This window comes from Anopheles stephensi, unplaced genomic scaffold, assembly GCF_013141755.1.
Source record: "Anopheles stephensi strain Indian unplaced genomic scaffold, UCI_ANSTEP_V1.0 ucontig54, whole genome shotgun sequence".
NCBI lineage: Eukaryota > Metazoa > Arthropoda > Insecta > Diptera > Culicidae > Anopheles > Anopheles stephensi.
Genome location: NW_023405421.1, coordinates 887 through 15546, shown reverse-complemented (window position 1 = coordinate 15546; position 14660 = coordinate 887). Strand labels below are relative to the sequence as shown.

The 14660-nt window shown below is 46.5% G+C and overlaps 1 protein-coding gene across 1 annotated transcript in view; it reads right to left on the bottom strand.

The window, feature by feature from the left end:
* Positions 1-14367, bottom strand: part of LOC118517150 (histone-lysine N-methyltransferase MECOM-like) — a 45341-nt gene extending 30974 nt beyond the window's left edge. Inside the window, exon 1 of the mRNA XM_036063011.1 lies at positions 13632-14367. The gene's annotated coding sequence lies outside the window, so the exon portion shown is untranslated. The remainder of the gene's footprint in view (positions 1-13631) is intronic.
* Positions 14368-14660: the final 293 nt, after the last annotated feature.

Below are 14660 nucleotides of genomic sequence, written 5' to 3'. Positions count from 1 at the left end.
GGAACATCTGATTGAAAAGGAGCAGAAGGGCAAAGCAAAAATTACAGCTGATCAAAAAATTAAAATACGCACTTCGCTCGGCTTGCTCGCTACATCACAGAAACATTTTGCGTTTTAAAAATATAGGCCAGCTGGTTCGGACCGTTGAGTACTCTTTGGGCGTACTTACGCACTAGAAAGACACCGGGTACCATGTATCTGCATTCTGTAGCTAATTTGTCCGACAACGAGGGACCCTCATCCACCCGATCTCCAGACGGCCCAACTGTTTCCCACCATAAATCGGGAAAGCTATAAAATTAATTCATTTACAATACTACCTCATCATCATCGGCTGGTGCCGTGATGGTGGTCGCTGTAAAGCTTGTAAACATTAGCCAAAAAGACGTACGGCTCGATTCGGGAAGGGCAGGAGCAGAAGGACCGATTTCGGGTGGAGGTCGCCCTTCGGCCGAGAAGACGCTGCACCGTGCATGTCGCCGGCACCGACGAGCCCGGAGAGCCGAAGCAAATTAAATTAATGCCGTTTCAATTAGCGAACCACTCAAACATGAACTGCCAATTTTCTGCGACTCCGTGCGTCCCATTACGATAATGTTGTCTGCTTTATTAACTTTTCGCTTTATCGAACCCCAATAAGCTCAATGTTTTCTTGTTGTACGCTGCTCCTTCCCGTGTGCATCGGTTATCGGTCCTAAGGTCGCGGTCCCCGTATCTCGCATGCAAAAACAATCAGATAAGGACGAAGCTTTGTTCGATTGGTGGGTTTCGTGAAATGGTTTAATGTGGGCTGGTATCGGTGATTGGTTGATTTCTTTAGTTTTTTTTTTCTTTCGAGCGAGCTAATTTTTACAATCATAATTGAGGTTGTAAACTGAGGAAAAAAGTCCTAGTGTGTTTATTAAAGGCGAAGAAGAGATATTGATTTCGAGGAACGATAATTTTGAACAGACGATTTTAGTATGTTTTGTTTTTTTGCAATTAATGTAATGGTGGGAATTTTTCAGTTTTTGTTCTTGTTTTATTTATTTTTATTTTATTGAAAGATTTTGAAGATATTTGAACTATTGAATTGAATATTATAGTACACTAAATTTATGGCATAACTACACTAAGAACTTATGATATACATCGGTATCAATAGCTTTCCTTTTGACCTTGACTAATGACTATAAATGATATAGGAGTAGCAATACAAGCAAAAAACCGAGTGTGACCTCTAGTAGACTTTTTTACAAATTATATATTTCTATGACATGTCTCAGATGATATCACCGATTAATAGAAAATGCCTCAAGCCTAGTCATCAGATAAGATTACTACTTGAGTGCGCTATAATTTACATTTCTATACTTTATTACCGGGAATTGTACAACACTAAGAAATAAAAGTATAGACCTCTTTGGATGAGATGAATTATAGCAAATGAATTCAGTAATAAAATTGAATGATTTTGGATGAACAGTAGGTTTGAAAAGTTCATTGTTCTATCCAAAATCGTTTTAATAGTAAGCTCTTTATAATAAATCTGAGAATAATTGTGAGGTCCCATAAATACAACGCTCATAAATAGAGCAAAGTTATCAGTTGAGATCACGAGTTCGACTCGTGTGTCAACAGGTGACTGGTTATTTTAAATCAATAACAAAAATTCATTCTCCAAAAGAAAGTTAAACATATCCCAAAAAGACTACCAACTTTCGGTGACATTCGGCTCGCAAGTACATCACAATTTATGTTATGGAAGACGACCACATGCCAGTGCGGGCGCGGAGGTTAAATCATTTAACCCCCGATCACATTAACCTGCCGTAAAATGGGAAAGTTTATTTGGAAGAAATCGTACAGTGCTACCCTCCCGAAAGTCCGAAGCCCCCGAACAGACAGAACCGGCAAGATGAATTGTTAATGCAAAGAAACACACACCGCAGATCCACATTCGAAAGCTTCAAATTAATTGAATTGAATTTAGGGACGTATTATTATTTTTTGCTTTGGGAGGGTTTTTGCACACAGCATGACAATAACAATAATCATAACAATAAACCGTTCACCGCAAGGACGCAAGGACACGGGCCATGTGAAAAGATGAATGGGATGGGTCCTGTTCTCAGGCTCCCTCCGTCTGGGAATGGTTTTGCATAATGGTGCAAGAAAACACACTACCCCCCAGGGGCGGGCGCTGAGACAGACCACCCAACGAGTGGCGGGTGCCCTCCATTGTTGTGCCCTCCGTGCAGAAGAAGAAGAAGAAGCAGCAGAGCAGCAAGACAAGCGGTTGGTAATTTTGGGGTGAAATTGACCAAATGGATTGGCGTTTTACACTTTCCACTGCGCTTGCAGTGACGGCCAAAAGGTTTGTTGCTTTCTCTCTCTCTCTCTCCATTCCGTTTTATCTGTTACTGTCCGTCTTAACCGTTTTCTCATTCATTTTAGTGCCCGGAACACGGAAGCTGCACGGAACCGATCCTGTGCGGAATCCTTTTAAGAACGAATCCCCGAACGTTACGCACCCGCGCAAAGGAAAAGCGAAGAACCGGCCGTATCACGATGATGTATTTTAATGTACCGCTTTATTACCCACCCCAAACGAACACACACACACACCGGGGGCGCACGAGTGAGCTTTGAGCACGGTGAATTTATGATAATGATCAAGGATGGGCCGGTGTGTGTAATTCTTCCCGAGCAAGGAATAACGCTGGACCACAAGCGGCTTACTGCTGCTGGGTGTGGAATTGTGTGCGAAATAATTTGAATTATTTATAGCAAATCAAACTCATCATCTGCTCGCCACGGGAACATCTCGCCCGCGATGGTACGTGACAAAATTACACTTTCACCACCAGACAGGGGTGGTTTGAATGACGGTGCAAATAAATTTGCGCTTTTGATTTCAACCAACACCGTTGTCAACACTAAAATCATCAAAAATCATGTAAAATCATCCTCGCAGAAGCCGCTCCCAGTTTTTTGGGGGGAGCTAGTCAAATGGGCAGACGGCAACCGGGCAAACTAATTATCCGATGTTACCAATCGCGCGCGCGTGTGCTTGACGATTGGGGCTGAGCACACCCGTTGGACATGAAATCAAATCCAACGGGAGAGAATCGTTTATGAATGAACTTTAATGTTTTATTTATGTCTGGTGTTGTTTAAGGCTGATCGGGAAGGCTCGCGAGGGATTCGTGTTCAGCTGCTGTCGTGTGCGATTACGTGTGCGAAGTGACACATTCGAGCAGATGAAGCATTGGCAAAAAAAAACCCGTAAAGCGTATACGCTGATCCACAATTCGAATGGCAAATGTGATCAAATTTGGACACGACTAGCGAGAAAGCGGGAAGGGAGATCCGTGATCGTGTTTTCTATTTTATGTCACAGCGCGATAATAGTTGACGAGCGTCCGCTTGTGCGTCTGACACACTGTCTGCCCGGGCACCGGTTCGGTATGGCGGCATTAAATCGTGGCTTGATTTATTTTCCCTAATGAGCATGATTTGATTTATTCCTGCACCGTGAGCGGTTAGTGGTTTTCCTCTACGACCGAGGCCGAGAAAGTTGCACACGGAGTGCGACCTCTCCGGGTGAAGAAAGAAAAGCGATTGGCCGCGACGTCAATATCGATTTCGAGCGTGGCGTTATCGCACATCCGAATCGAGCGGCTCCAGTTTTGATTGCGATCTTCGCAAACGGCCCGTTGGAAATCTATACCCGTGGAAATGCTCCACAGGAAGAAGATGACCCGCTGGGAGTGTGACAGATTGGAAATTGGGTGGACAAAGCTACCACCCCGAATCGATTTGTATCGCTTATTAGCAAACGGGGAAATTGGAAAGCAAGTCACGGCAGCAACCGATGAACCCTCGCAAATCAAAAGACTCAACCAAGCGACGAACCCGCGACAATGCTCTGTCAAAAGTGGTTAAGCAGAAGGTCCTCTCATTCATGGTTTCTTGTCAACAAAAAACTAACACTCTGGCCGTCTGTGTGTGTGTGTGTGTCACGCGTTACGACATACCCCAACATACCCGCGGGATGAAGTGTGTTGTTCACCCGTTGGCTAAACAACCATTTTTCTGCTGCTCGCCACCAGCTTTGGCAGAAAATAAATCATAAATCATCTTCCAGCCACACGTTGGGAGATTTTTGGGGGCGCGCAACCGCTCCCCCCCCCTCGAGCAAGTAAACCGAAAACGATGTATTATTCGTACGCATCTTTAGCACGGATCCCTCATATGGAGCCGTGTCATCCTTCGAGAGGCGGATAAAGGCAGTCAGTTGGTAAAAAAAAGATCCGTAACAAAACATTAGATTTTTCAATGAACATTGTTCGCCCCGGAATCATGTTGCTTCAGTTCGGGAGGCGTTGTTTGGCTTGGTTCGGGCTGGCGGACGGTGTGTTGGCCGTTGTGCCGCACCACAGATTCCACCGGTTTGTAGCTGTTATTATTACTGTTTGACGTGCTTTAAATGGTGTACCGAGCACAGACAGTTGAGCTGCCGCTGCCACTGACTGTAGGCAGCTACGGGTACAGTTGTTCGGTTTGTAATCGACTCACTCTGCCTGGCCCGGCTAGCCTGTTCGGGTTGGAAAGGAAAAAAAAACCCGAGCAACGCCGTTGAAGATGAGGTGTACTTGAATTATCGAAATGTCTGTTTTTGGAAGTGCTATGAATATTTATTAACATATTCAGACCGTGTCTTCGCAAGGGGCCACTTCATTCTGGAGGGACTCTCGTGGCTCGGGGTTCGGGACCTTTTCGGAGATGTTTCCGATAGGTAGGGCAGGTGGCAAAGGGGTAAGGAAGGAGAAACAAGTTAAATTGCAACACGTACACACCATCAATCGCAAAACGGTGGAGGCTTGCTGCTCTCGTTGTGTGGATTGATGATGAAGGAGCGGCCTTGCCCCTTTTCATTCGGCATCGGCTCAGGTGGCACCGACCGAGACTCGTCTTCTCGCGTCTGCCCTGTCCAGCTGGAGCAGCCATTTGCCAAGAGGTCAGGGTTCAAGTGTCGGTCAGTTCGATTTGATCTAGCGTGTGGTGTGTGGCTTTTGAGGTGTAAAAAAGGAATGATCTGAATTCAGCCGGCAGTGTCCGAGGGTTTTTTCGTTGTCTCTCTGTACCGCACCCAGGGTGGCTCTTTGGTGAAAAGGCGAGCAATGAAGAAGTTGAAGAGTGTGGTGTTTGAGGTGTTACTCAATCAATGCTCACGACCTTGCGCATGTGAAGCAGGGTGGGTTGAGCATTGATGCGCTTTGCGCTTTTTTGTTTCATGAACATAAGAAGAGCACTCCTTGGCCGCTTCTTGAAGGTTGTCTCATGCGAAAATTATGTTGTGCTGCTTACTCTAATTTTTTAAATAATCTTGAATATACTTATGTTTTATTTTCGTTGCTATAAAAACTCAGAAAAAAATATTTTTTTTTTATGATTTTTAAATCGACCGTTATTTGAAGTCCGCTTAACCGCTCGTCGGGTTCGTCGCTTATTGAGTCTTTTGATTTACAAACGCGGATTTTTGCCTAAATGAAGTGCAAATACATATTTTTCCTCCATTTTTTGCAATCATCAAGACGGTGCAGGCCAGCAAAAACCTAAAGCAAAAAAAGGTCCGCATCCGCAAAGAATTGGGCAATTGCTAAGCATTCTTTTATTACCTTGAAACCGGGTTTAATTTCTATTCTTGAAACCTAATTGTGGCAGAAAAAAGGCCACACAATCGTTCAACCTGGAACGACATTTTCTCACCATTAAACGATCATGCAACATACACACACACACATATGTGGGCTATCTGCAACCCCATGTGTGGGGTCGGTCTGATGTGATAAAGCGCGCTTGTCGTCTCTGAAATCGAGAGCAAAATGAACAATCTGTTGGATTGGTCAATGGGGGAGTCGTCGTCGTCATCGTCATTTTGGACAGGTGCAACGAGTTAAGACGAGTCGGCTGCACTGGTTCCCCTGTGCACTGTTCCCCCCCTCTGTTTAGAGCATAATGATGATTAACTGAGAAAAAATCCCACCCGGGTACACACGCGAGCATACACAAACGAGCTGCAACGCTCGTGGTTCGCTTTATGAATTTTGTTTTACCATAATCGTGCCCGGCGATGAACCACCGCCACCAGATGAGCCCGGTCAAGTGGCTCATATGGCAGGCTTTTGTTGTCAATTCACGATTAGGCAAACGCGGTGGCGCGCTGCTGAATAGCTGAGAATTTTCGCTTTCAATTGCTACCATTTTTGCGCACTTGTTCGGTGTGTATGTCTTTTAGGCCGCTGGAGGTCATAATCATACGGCAGCGATTTCCGAGGATTGGCAATTGTGTTTTTCTGTACCGAGCGGGCCCGGCTGGTTGCTCTAGTTTTGCACCCAGAAACGGGGGCTAGTACTGAGTCAGAATACGGAGTTGCTCCAGGGAGGGTTTTCTCAAGCAAGCGTCTGCCAGTTGGTAATCATTTGGCAAGCAGATACTACACCACCTGCCTGACGCAGCTCTTCTTCGATCATAACGTGTAGAGCAAAGCAAATGCTTGCCCCACAGGCGAACCGCAAAACCTCGCCAGCTCGTTGAGAAATGGAAATGAGCTTAAATAGACAGGTTCGGGCGGTTCTTCCGTTGCCTGCAGGCAAGCGCTCTTCTGCTAACCACACTCGTCGCTCGTTTTCTCGCTCCGCTCTTGAGCTTACCCTTATTACTATAATTAAAATAATTTTGTAATGTGTTTTTTGGTGAAGTTATCTATCAGCCAGCACGAGAGATGATGTGATAAGATCACGTTTAGCGATTGCGCAAAGTGTTAAATTCGTAGCGGGGGGTCTGGTTAGGTTTGAGCAGCCACCGAGAGGCGTTTCAATTGTGCCGGTGAACGTTTTGTGCAAACATCGTCCCGGGTAGCGTGAATCAAATCGTTATCGTTACAAGATGGATTCGCGTGAAAAGATAACGGCCCACAAGATATTAAGAGGTGTTAATGATCCAGCGGAGCAAAGTTTGAAAGGCTCATTTAGTAACGTTTTTAAGGGCTAATTTAATTTAGCTATATGATGAATTGGCATGCTACATAATAAGGCGGCAAAAATCCTTTATCTCCTGCGCATCTGCGATTGAAAGCTAATGAATTGGCAATTTAATTACTATAATACGCCGCGGCACAAAACAACTAAACAAAGCGGGTAACATCCCATCCCATTGTGGCATAAAAGCTGATCAATAAAAGATATGCAGGAGATGCGTCAAACAAAAAACGGCGGACCGATTAGGTCTGAGTGAAATGAAAATCACGCTAATATAATAACAACGCGTGCGCACACACACAGTCCATTACAATTTAATAAATCCAACTGACAACTGGCTCACGTTTCTATAGCGCGGTGGATGTCAAAATGGGAAGATCCCTGGCTCACTCTCTCTCTGCTTCGGCCGCCCCCGTCGTTTTAATTGACGTACCGAAACGTAAATGGGCTCTCGACGTCGGCATTCGTCGGCATCGAACGCACTCGAACCAGATTTCTGACAGATCGACTTCAAAACCGATTCACGCCAAAAGACCATTCATACGCTCAAATCGATTACTTTCGATCAGTCACGCGCCCAGGGGTTTGGGGCACGATGCCGCGTTACCGAATCTTACCAGTGGAAGAGATGCCGGCGAAGATCCTCCAGAAGTACACTTTCTAGTTCAGCTTGGAACTCCCTCCCGAAGAAGCGGACGACGATCTGTGGTGAACGATCGAACGAATACCTATTAACCCGGGCGCAAAAGGCAAACAAACCGCGTCCGACGGTACCGACCCCCTTAAGGGTGGGCTAAGTGATTCCTCTTCAATCGGACGACCAGGCGCACCAACTCACTTCACTGACCGGTGCCTGTTTACTGCTCCCACATCCAAAACTTCACGAGCAGGAGGCGGTTTTAGCATGAGCTTTTGTGTGGTTGAGCGGTGTTCGAAGCTCCAGAATTGATTTGTGGGTTCATCTTTTGATTGACGGAACGGTACAATGAAACTGGAACGGGCGGCCGTGCCACCGGTTCGATTCCCTGCCGGCGTATGTCCGCCCTACTCGCGCGGGGGGAGGGAGTTCGTTGCTGTCCGCCTCCCGAAGTCTCCCGGGTGCGGTTACATAAACGGTCACCTTGCAGTTCGTTTCCGCCCGCAACGATGGAGAGCGCCCAAAATGTTTGGCCCGAATAAGTGAGAAAAAAAAGACAAAAACGAGTAGCTCACTGTCCTTTTTAAGGAATTCATCATTTTAGTTTTGCTCCGTTTTTTTTGCCTTTTCTCTTCCGTTTCACGCGCGCTCGCACACTTCCATCAATGAAAGTGAAGTGATCGTGAAGGCTAGATTGGGCAGAAGAAGAAGAAGAAGAAGCGGCCCAAAAAATGAGCGCCAAAGGGAAAGGGACTCTGGTGAAAGATCTTCCAGTGCCTTAGGACACGGATGACGCGACACGCACAATCCCGCGCGATCGAAAAAGAAGCGAAAGAAGAAAGAAAAATGGAAGCGAAATCACCAACCTGCACTGAATTGTGCCCATTTTTGGAGGTTCGTCGCTTGTGCAAAGTATCCCGAACGTCTTCTCGTCCCCGTTATGAATGGCGAGCTCGGGGGTTGCGTGCTGCCGGTGCAAGCGATGTCACTGGAGATTGTGTTTTGTTGTCTGCTGCGAAGCGTTAGATTATACGTCAGAAGCTAAATAGCTGAGGACTATCAAAACTGTAACAAATGGAACGGAGACAGACTGCATCAGATATTCAAAGAAACGGAAGCGAACACTAAGGCAATTTATGTGATTTTACAACGAAGAGGACACTGCCACTGTCATCAAATCTGGGCACGAAACACTAACGAATCACGCGAGCATTTTCGCTTTTCTGGGGGACATAATACACACACATGTCTTCTTTCTCCTAAGCTGGACAATCCATTTCGACCCCAACCCCCCCGTGATATGCGTCAAAACTTTCACGAAGACACAAATCTTAACGATCGTGTTAATTATACTGTTACAGAAACACACACTTACGGCGGACTAAAGGCAATGTGGTTGGCGTATCGCCCGAGTCCAGCCCGACCGACCGGGTATCAATCTCTACGGCACGCTTTCGTTGGCATCGCGACAGTTTCGTTCACCACCGTTTGGCCGATTCGTATCGGACAAGCCAAAAACAGACGTCTTGACATCGTGTTTTATGTCGCTGTTTAGGGGCCTTTTTTTTGGTTTGGTTGCCGTTTTTCTCTTTAAGAGGCTGGTTGTGGGTTTCATCATTTGCAATCTTTAATTCGTCTTTTTTTTAGCAAAATAGATAAAAATAAAGCTAGTGAAATAGTTTCCAAAAACAAATCGGCAATAGGCGGAAGCTTAGTGGAATAGAGGGTTCGTCGCTTGATGCAGTCTTTTGTATCGGTTAGTAGCTCGTGCCACATTCTTTCGGTCGGTGCGATTCACGACATCGATGATGGTTTTTTTTAAATTATATTTCCATGCTTTACATCCTTCCCTCATGTACAGCGCCCCGACATTAGCGCCTCTCCATTTTTCTTCACCATGTCACATGTCCAGGTGGATCGGTTTTTGCCACCCGCAACCAGTGACAACGAGTTTCATTCAAAATCCGTTTGAAAGCACCAAGTCTAGTCCTCTCTAGGCTGTCACATATTCACTAACATTTCTTGGAAGGTAGCTCCCGAAGGCAGGGATAGATAAAACAAGCCTCCTCTTGCAATGCCATTTTTACTGTCCCCGAGCTTTGCATCCTCTGCATACATGGTCGATGTTGTGTTGCTTTTTTGTTTTGTTTTACATCCAGGTGGCTGATGCTGGCCTCACTAACGGATGCTTTCTTCACTTTTGCCGGGTAAAAACCACAACCGAAGGAAGAACAAAAAGGCAGCAAAAAGACAAAAATTGAGAGCAATCAGCATCAAAAACGCGAACCGTGCCTCGTGCCCACTGTTGTAGCACGGCTCCAAAGGAAGGAAAAACTCGAACCGTTTGGATGGCAGAGAGCGCAGTTGCGCAGTGCGAAAAGTATTTCGCTAGTCGGCAGCGGCAGGGTCAGTTAAAGACCCTGCGGGTGTGTCTGTGTGTGTGTTGCAACGAAATAAACTGAAAAGAACCTCGCGCGGAGACAGGCAGGAAAAATATAAAGCTTCCCGGATAAGCTGCCCGTGTCGAGGGACAAAGAGACGAAACGCACAGTGGAGGGTGGAGGACGCGGCTTGAACTGGAGCAAATCGTGTGTTTGGAACGGAAAAGCTGGACCGGCTGCTGGAGACACCGAATCGAATGCAAAACCTGAGCGAGGAGCCTGGTGGTGAGTACGAACCGCGGAAAGCGGGGATTGAATTAAAGTGATACATAAATTTAATTTTACTTTCAGTTCATGAGCGGAATGCCAGAAAGTGGACCGGTCGGTAGTGGTTCGAATTTCTTCTGCCCGGGACACTTCGGGGTAGCCGGGGTTTGCGTTCGGATGCACCAGTTCCGAACCAGTTCCACCGAGCGACGGAACGGAACACGGCGAGCGAACGTGTAACCCGGCGGAAGCAAACCGCATCCGCATATCTGCAACTTGTCATCTTCGAAGTTGAAGTATGTGAATGAACACAAACCGCTCGGCGGACGAAGACGGAGAGAGCACGGTAAATGGGAGGGAAATGAAATGTTTTCCAACCATTTTTCAACCAACTATCGGCTATTGGCTATCGGTGCGCTGTGGTTTTCCCCCTAGATTTGAGGGTTCGCTCTTTATTTTATTTAGTGTCGTTGGAGGCTTGTACGTGCTGTCCGTCCTATGCGCGGCGGCGGTTTGGGTAAGAGTTGGTGTGTATCAACCGCATCACACGCTGGTGGTGATTTTCACCAAACCGAGGTTCGATGCAGCCAGACGCTTTCGTTTCGGATACACACAGTCTCACCTGTGAATGCATGGGGGTCGCTCGTGCAGCACGACAATCAGCCATCATCAGCAGAAGAATGAAGAGTTGAAGGGGAGGTGGCAACGAGAGGAAGGTGTGAGAGGACAGGAAGCAGTTAAAAATAACGATTAAAATGGAAGCTACAAATTAGAGTAAATACGAGCCTGTCATCGGAACGCGATCGTTCATTCATTAATGGACGTTGGGATTTGGGTGGATGAAAGCGACGAACCTCGCCGTTTGCCGTGGCGGACGGTCAGAGAGATGATTTCTTTCCTTCTCTCCTGCGCAACCTGCGCCGGAACCCGAATCCGCGCGAAACCAAGATGACAGATGTGTCATTGGGAGTGGGGCAAGGGACACACGCGAGGCAAAATACGATCCCTTGGGGCGATTCGTGCTTTTTCTTTTTGTTTCCTTCCTTGACGTTCCACAACTTGCTTTCGAATCGTCGTCGCTCGTAAGAATTACTCGAAATTAATCGTTTGAGGGCGCTTTCCTTCGATGGGTGTAAAAATGGGTGGTCCAATTCGATCCGGCAAGCAGCACACACACAAAAAAGGGTATTTATCATTGTTGATATGTCCTTTTGCGGTGTCCAAAACGACGGACGCGCCTACGAGCACCATGCAAATCATTGCATCATTGCTGGGGAGGCGCACAAGAAATGTGTTTTCCCTTGTACGGTTTATTGATTGTCATTGCTTCCGATCTCAATCTACTTCTTCTGGATGTGTTTATTTTTTGCGCCTGTTGGAAAAAGATTTTTCTATTTTTTGCGCCTGTTTGGAAAAAGAGAAGGGTTGAAGGCAAAAGTTATTTATTCGTTTATAAAAGCTGCTGGCGGGCAGGCGCAAAAAATGCAATTATTCAATTGAGTATTTGGTGCATAATTTATGGCCCGTCATGTATGCTTGAGTGTGGTGCATTTTTCTTCGTTTACGTTCATTAGCAGACGATTTTGGGTCTTTTGGGCTTTGGGTTAATATTTGGTGGATTTATGAATAAATTACCAAACAAAACAGAGGGAATTTTAGTGGAACATGCTCGTGACGGGTTTTAAATGAAAATACTTGTTCAACCCACACGTGTTCCCTGTTTTCCTTTACAGTGTGTTACATTCCATACATTCGTAAGTTAATCTCTTGTATCGCCATTGCTCGAGGGATCAAGCGATTGATCTCGCCCCCTCGAATCGGTGCCCACCAGCCGCAATGAGCCGTAAATCTGTCATACATCATGCCACCGTCGAAAAGGGCTGGACCAACCTGGACCTCAGTCCCGGAAGCGTGAAAAACACAGCATCGAGGACGCCTCTCGGGGATGAACTCTCCACATACACACGCACACAAACACTCACGATCTATATCTCTAATCTTCGGCTTGCTGCCGATCGACCACTGTGTTGTGCACTGGGTATTAAAAATTATTCTCGGCATAATTTCCACAAATCTGGATGGGTTGGGCGTCGTCAGCCCCGGCACCGGCTAGAAGGGGTTTTCGCGTGTATCGTATCGGCTATGGTGGATCTACTGCTGCAGAAAAGTGCAATAGCCCACGAGAGGAAACCAATTTTCTCTGCGCATCCGTTATGGTTGTGCATCTGTGCAGCATGCCCTCTGGTAGATTTTGGGTTGTGAGTTGCAGCACGAGATCGGTACCAGATTGTTGGAAGCCGTACCGTAAAGTGCTCCGAGCAGATGAGTACAGCTGCGGATTAGGATTCTCGTTTTTTTTGTAGGCCAGGGTCTTCTTGACCACGTTTCTCGTTCGCCTTATAGGGACGCTTAGGATGCCGGTTTGCCACGCCTGATCTTTGAGCTGGTAGACGGTAGAAGATGAATCTCCATGATTTGTAGTAAACGCTAAGAGCACACGAATAATGCGGAGAAGAAGCAGAAGAATATTTGAAATCCAAAAAGAATCGATTCTTCAATAATCTTGAACTGCAAAGCATGAGAAAATGTTTGAAGCACAAAATAAACTGGATCAACCGATCCGGAGCGATTCATTAACTATTGGATGACAATTCCCGCAACTGTCACTAACGAAACTAGAGCTCCAGCTCTCATCCTGATCCCCGTTCACCGCAATCGATGGCATTTGACGTGTAGCTTCAGGTGACACTTTGTTGTGTACCGTGAAACATGATCCTCGAAAGCGTGATGAACACAGCTAATGGCAAAAATTCAAAACTTTATCTCCCAACCAACCCATCCGTTCCAGTCGATCAACACACCGGTCGATCCGGTACAAAAAACTCGCTTCAAACCAGGCGATCATCCCCAGTTGTTTTGGGGAGGATATCTAAATCTATCAACCGAACCGAAAGGGGGGTAGGCGACGAGTGTCAATTTTTCGCCGACGTTTTGTTTTTTTTTTTTTTTGGTGATCGCGGTGAACCTTTGGCTTGTCACAAGATTGACGACTCACCCTTTCGTGCGATTGATTGATGCGCGTTCCTGCCCTGGTCTGTGTTTGTCATATTTGGTGTAGCGAGCCGGAGGAGATCATCTTTGCGGGGCCATCGAAAAACTAGTGAAACTAGCTCGCCCGAATGCACGAAGCTTGAGTTAGAAGGTTTGGCTCGAAGCTAAGCCTCCGCAGGTTTCCACATTTCGGAACGAACGACTCAAACTAAACCCACGCACGTTTTTAGAGCACGATCGAGTATGGAGTTAATGTTTTGTCGACTTACCTTACTTGTTTTTTTGGCGGGGTGTTCTGGTCCCGTTCCGTGTGTTGCTGTGTGCGGTAACAGGTTTTTCTTAGGGAGGCTTTAGCCTAAAGTCGAAACACACAGAAACTAGAAGGTCGATTTTGGGGGAGACAGAAGGCTAGAAGAAGAAGCAAGAGTCCGGATCGAGTCCCTCCGAAATCCTCCCCGTGAGCGATACGCACCGGGACGGGGGATAAAGCCTAGCGACGGCGTATTAAATTTGTGCCCTTGCCGATTTTTTGCGGCAGATGATTAGTGTCGGCCGGCCTTCAGAGGCTTGTTCCATTCCGCGTGTTGTTTGCCGTTCCGTAATCCGAGTACGCGACGGATTGTGCCAAACACCAGATTGCAGCGCTGTTTGGGGCGGGAAGAAAGGAACGATGGAAGATGGTATTAGAAGCTTTGCCGGTAGAGTTGGTTGGTTGGCTGGTTTGCTCAGGGCACCTCAGAGGGTGATTAATTAATAATGTTGATGAGGCGTCGGCCAATGCGTCCCGACTCGAGTAGAATGAGGCAGTGTGTAATCGAAGCTGTCGTTTTTATTTCTTGCCCAGTGTTCTCATCTTTTACCGCGTTCTTCTTGGCCTTTTTTCATATCGCTTGGCGATATGATGTGGTTGCGGTCGGATCAGGTTCGACCGGATGTTGAAGCTTTTTGGATTTGATTGATTTCGTCATCTCGACATCATCCAACGCGAAATTCCGCTCGCGGACGTATCGGTTTTAGAGCTGGCTTAGATGTGGACGTGTTTAAGGTTTCGGTTCGGTTTTTGTTTTGTGTTATCCAACGCAAAGACAGTCTCCTTGAACCTGTGGAGGACAATGTATGTGCCAAAAACAAAAAAAGTGAAAGAAAGTTCGCCATGCCCCACGCCCTTGGATTATCATGTGGGTTAATCTGGTGAGCAGTGGACGCCCGAGGACCAACATCGTTACATCATAAACAGACATTAGCTCAGATTTTTGAGGAAAAAAGGGGTACAGATTGACAATTCAAAGGAATTTGGT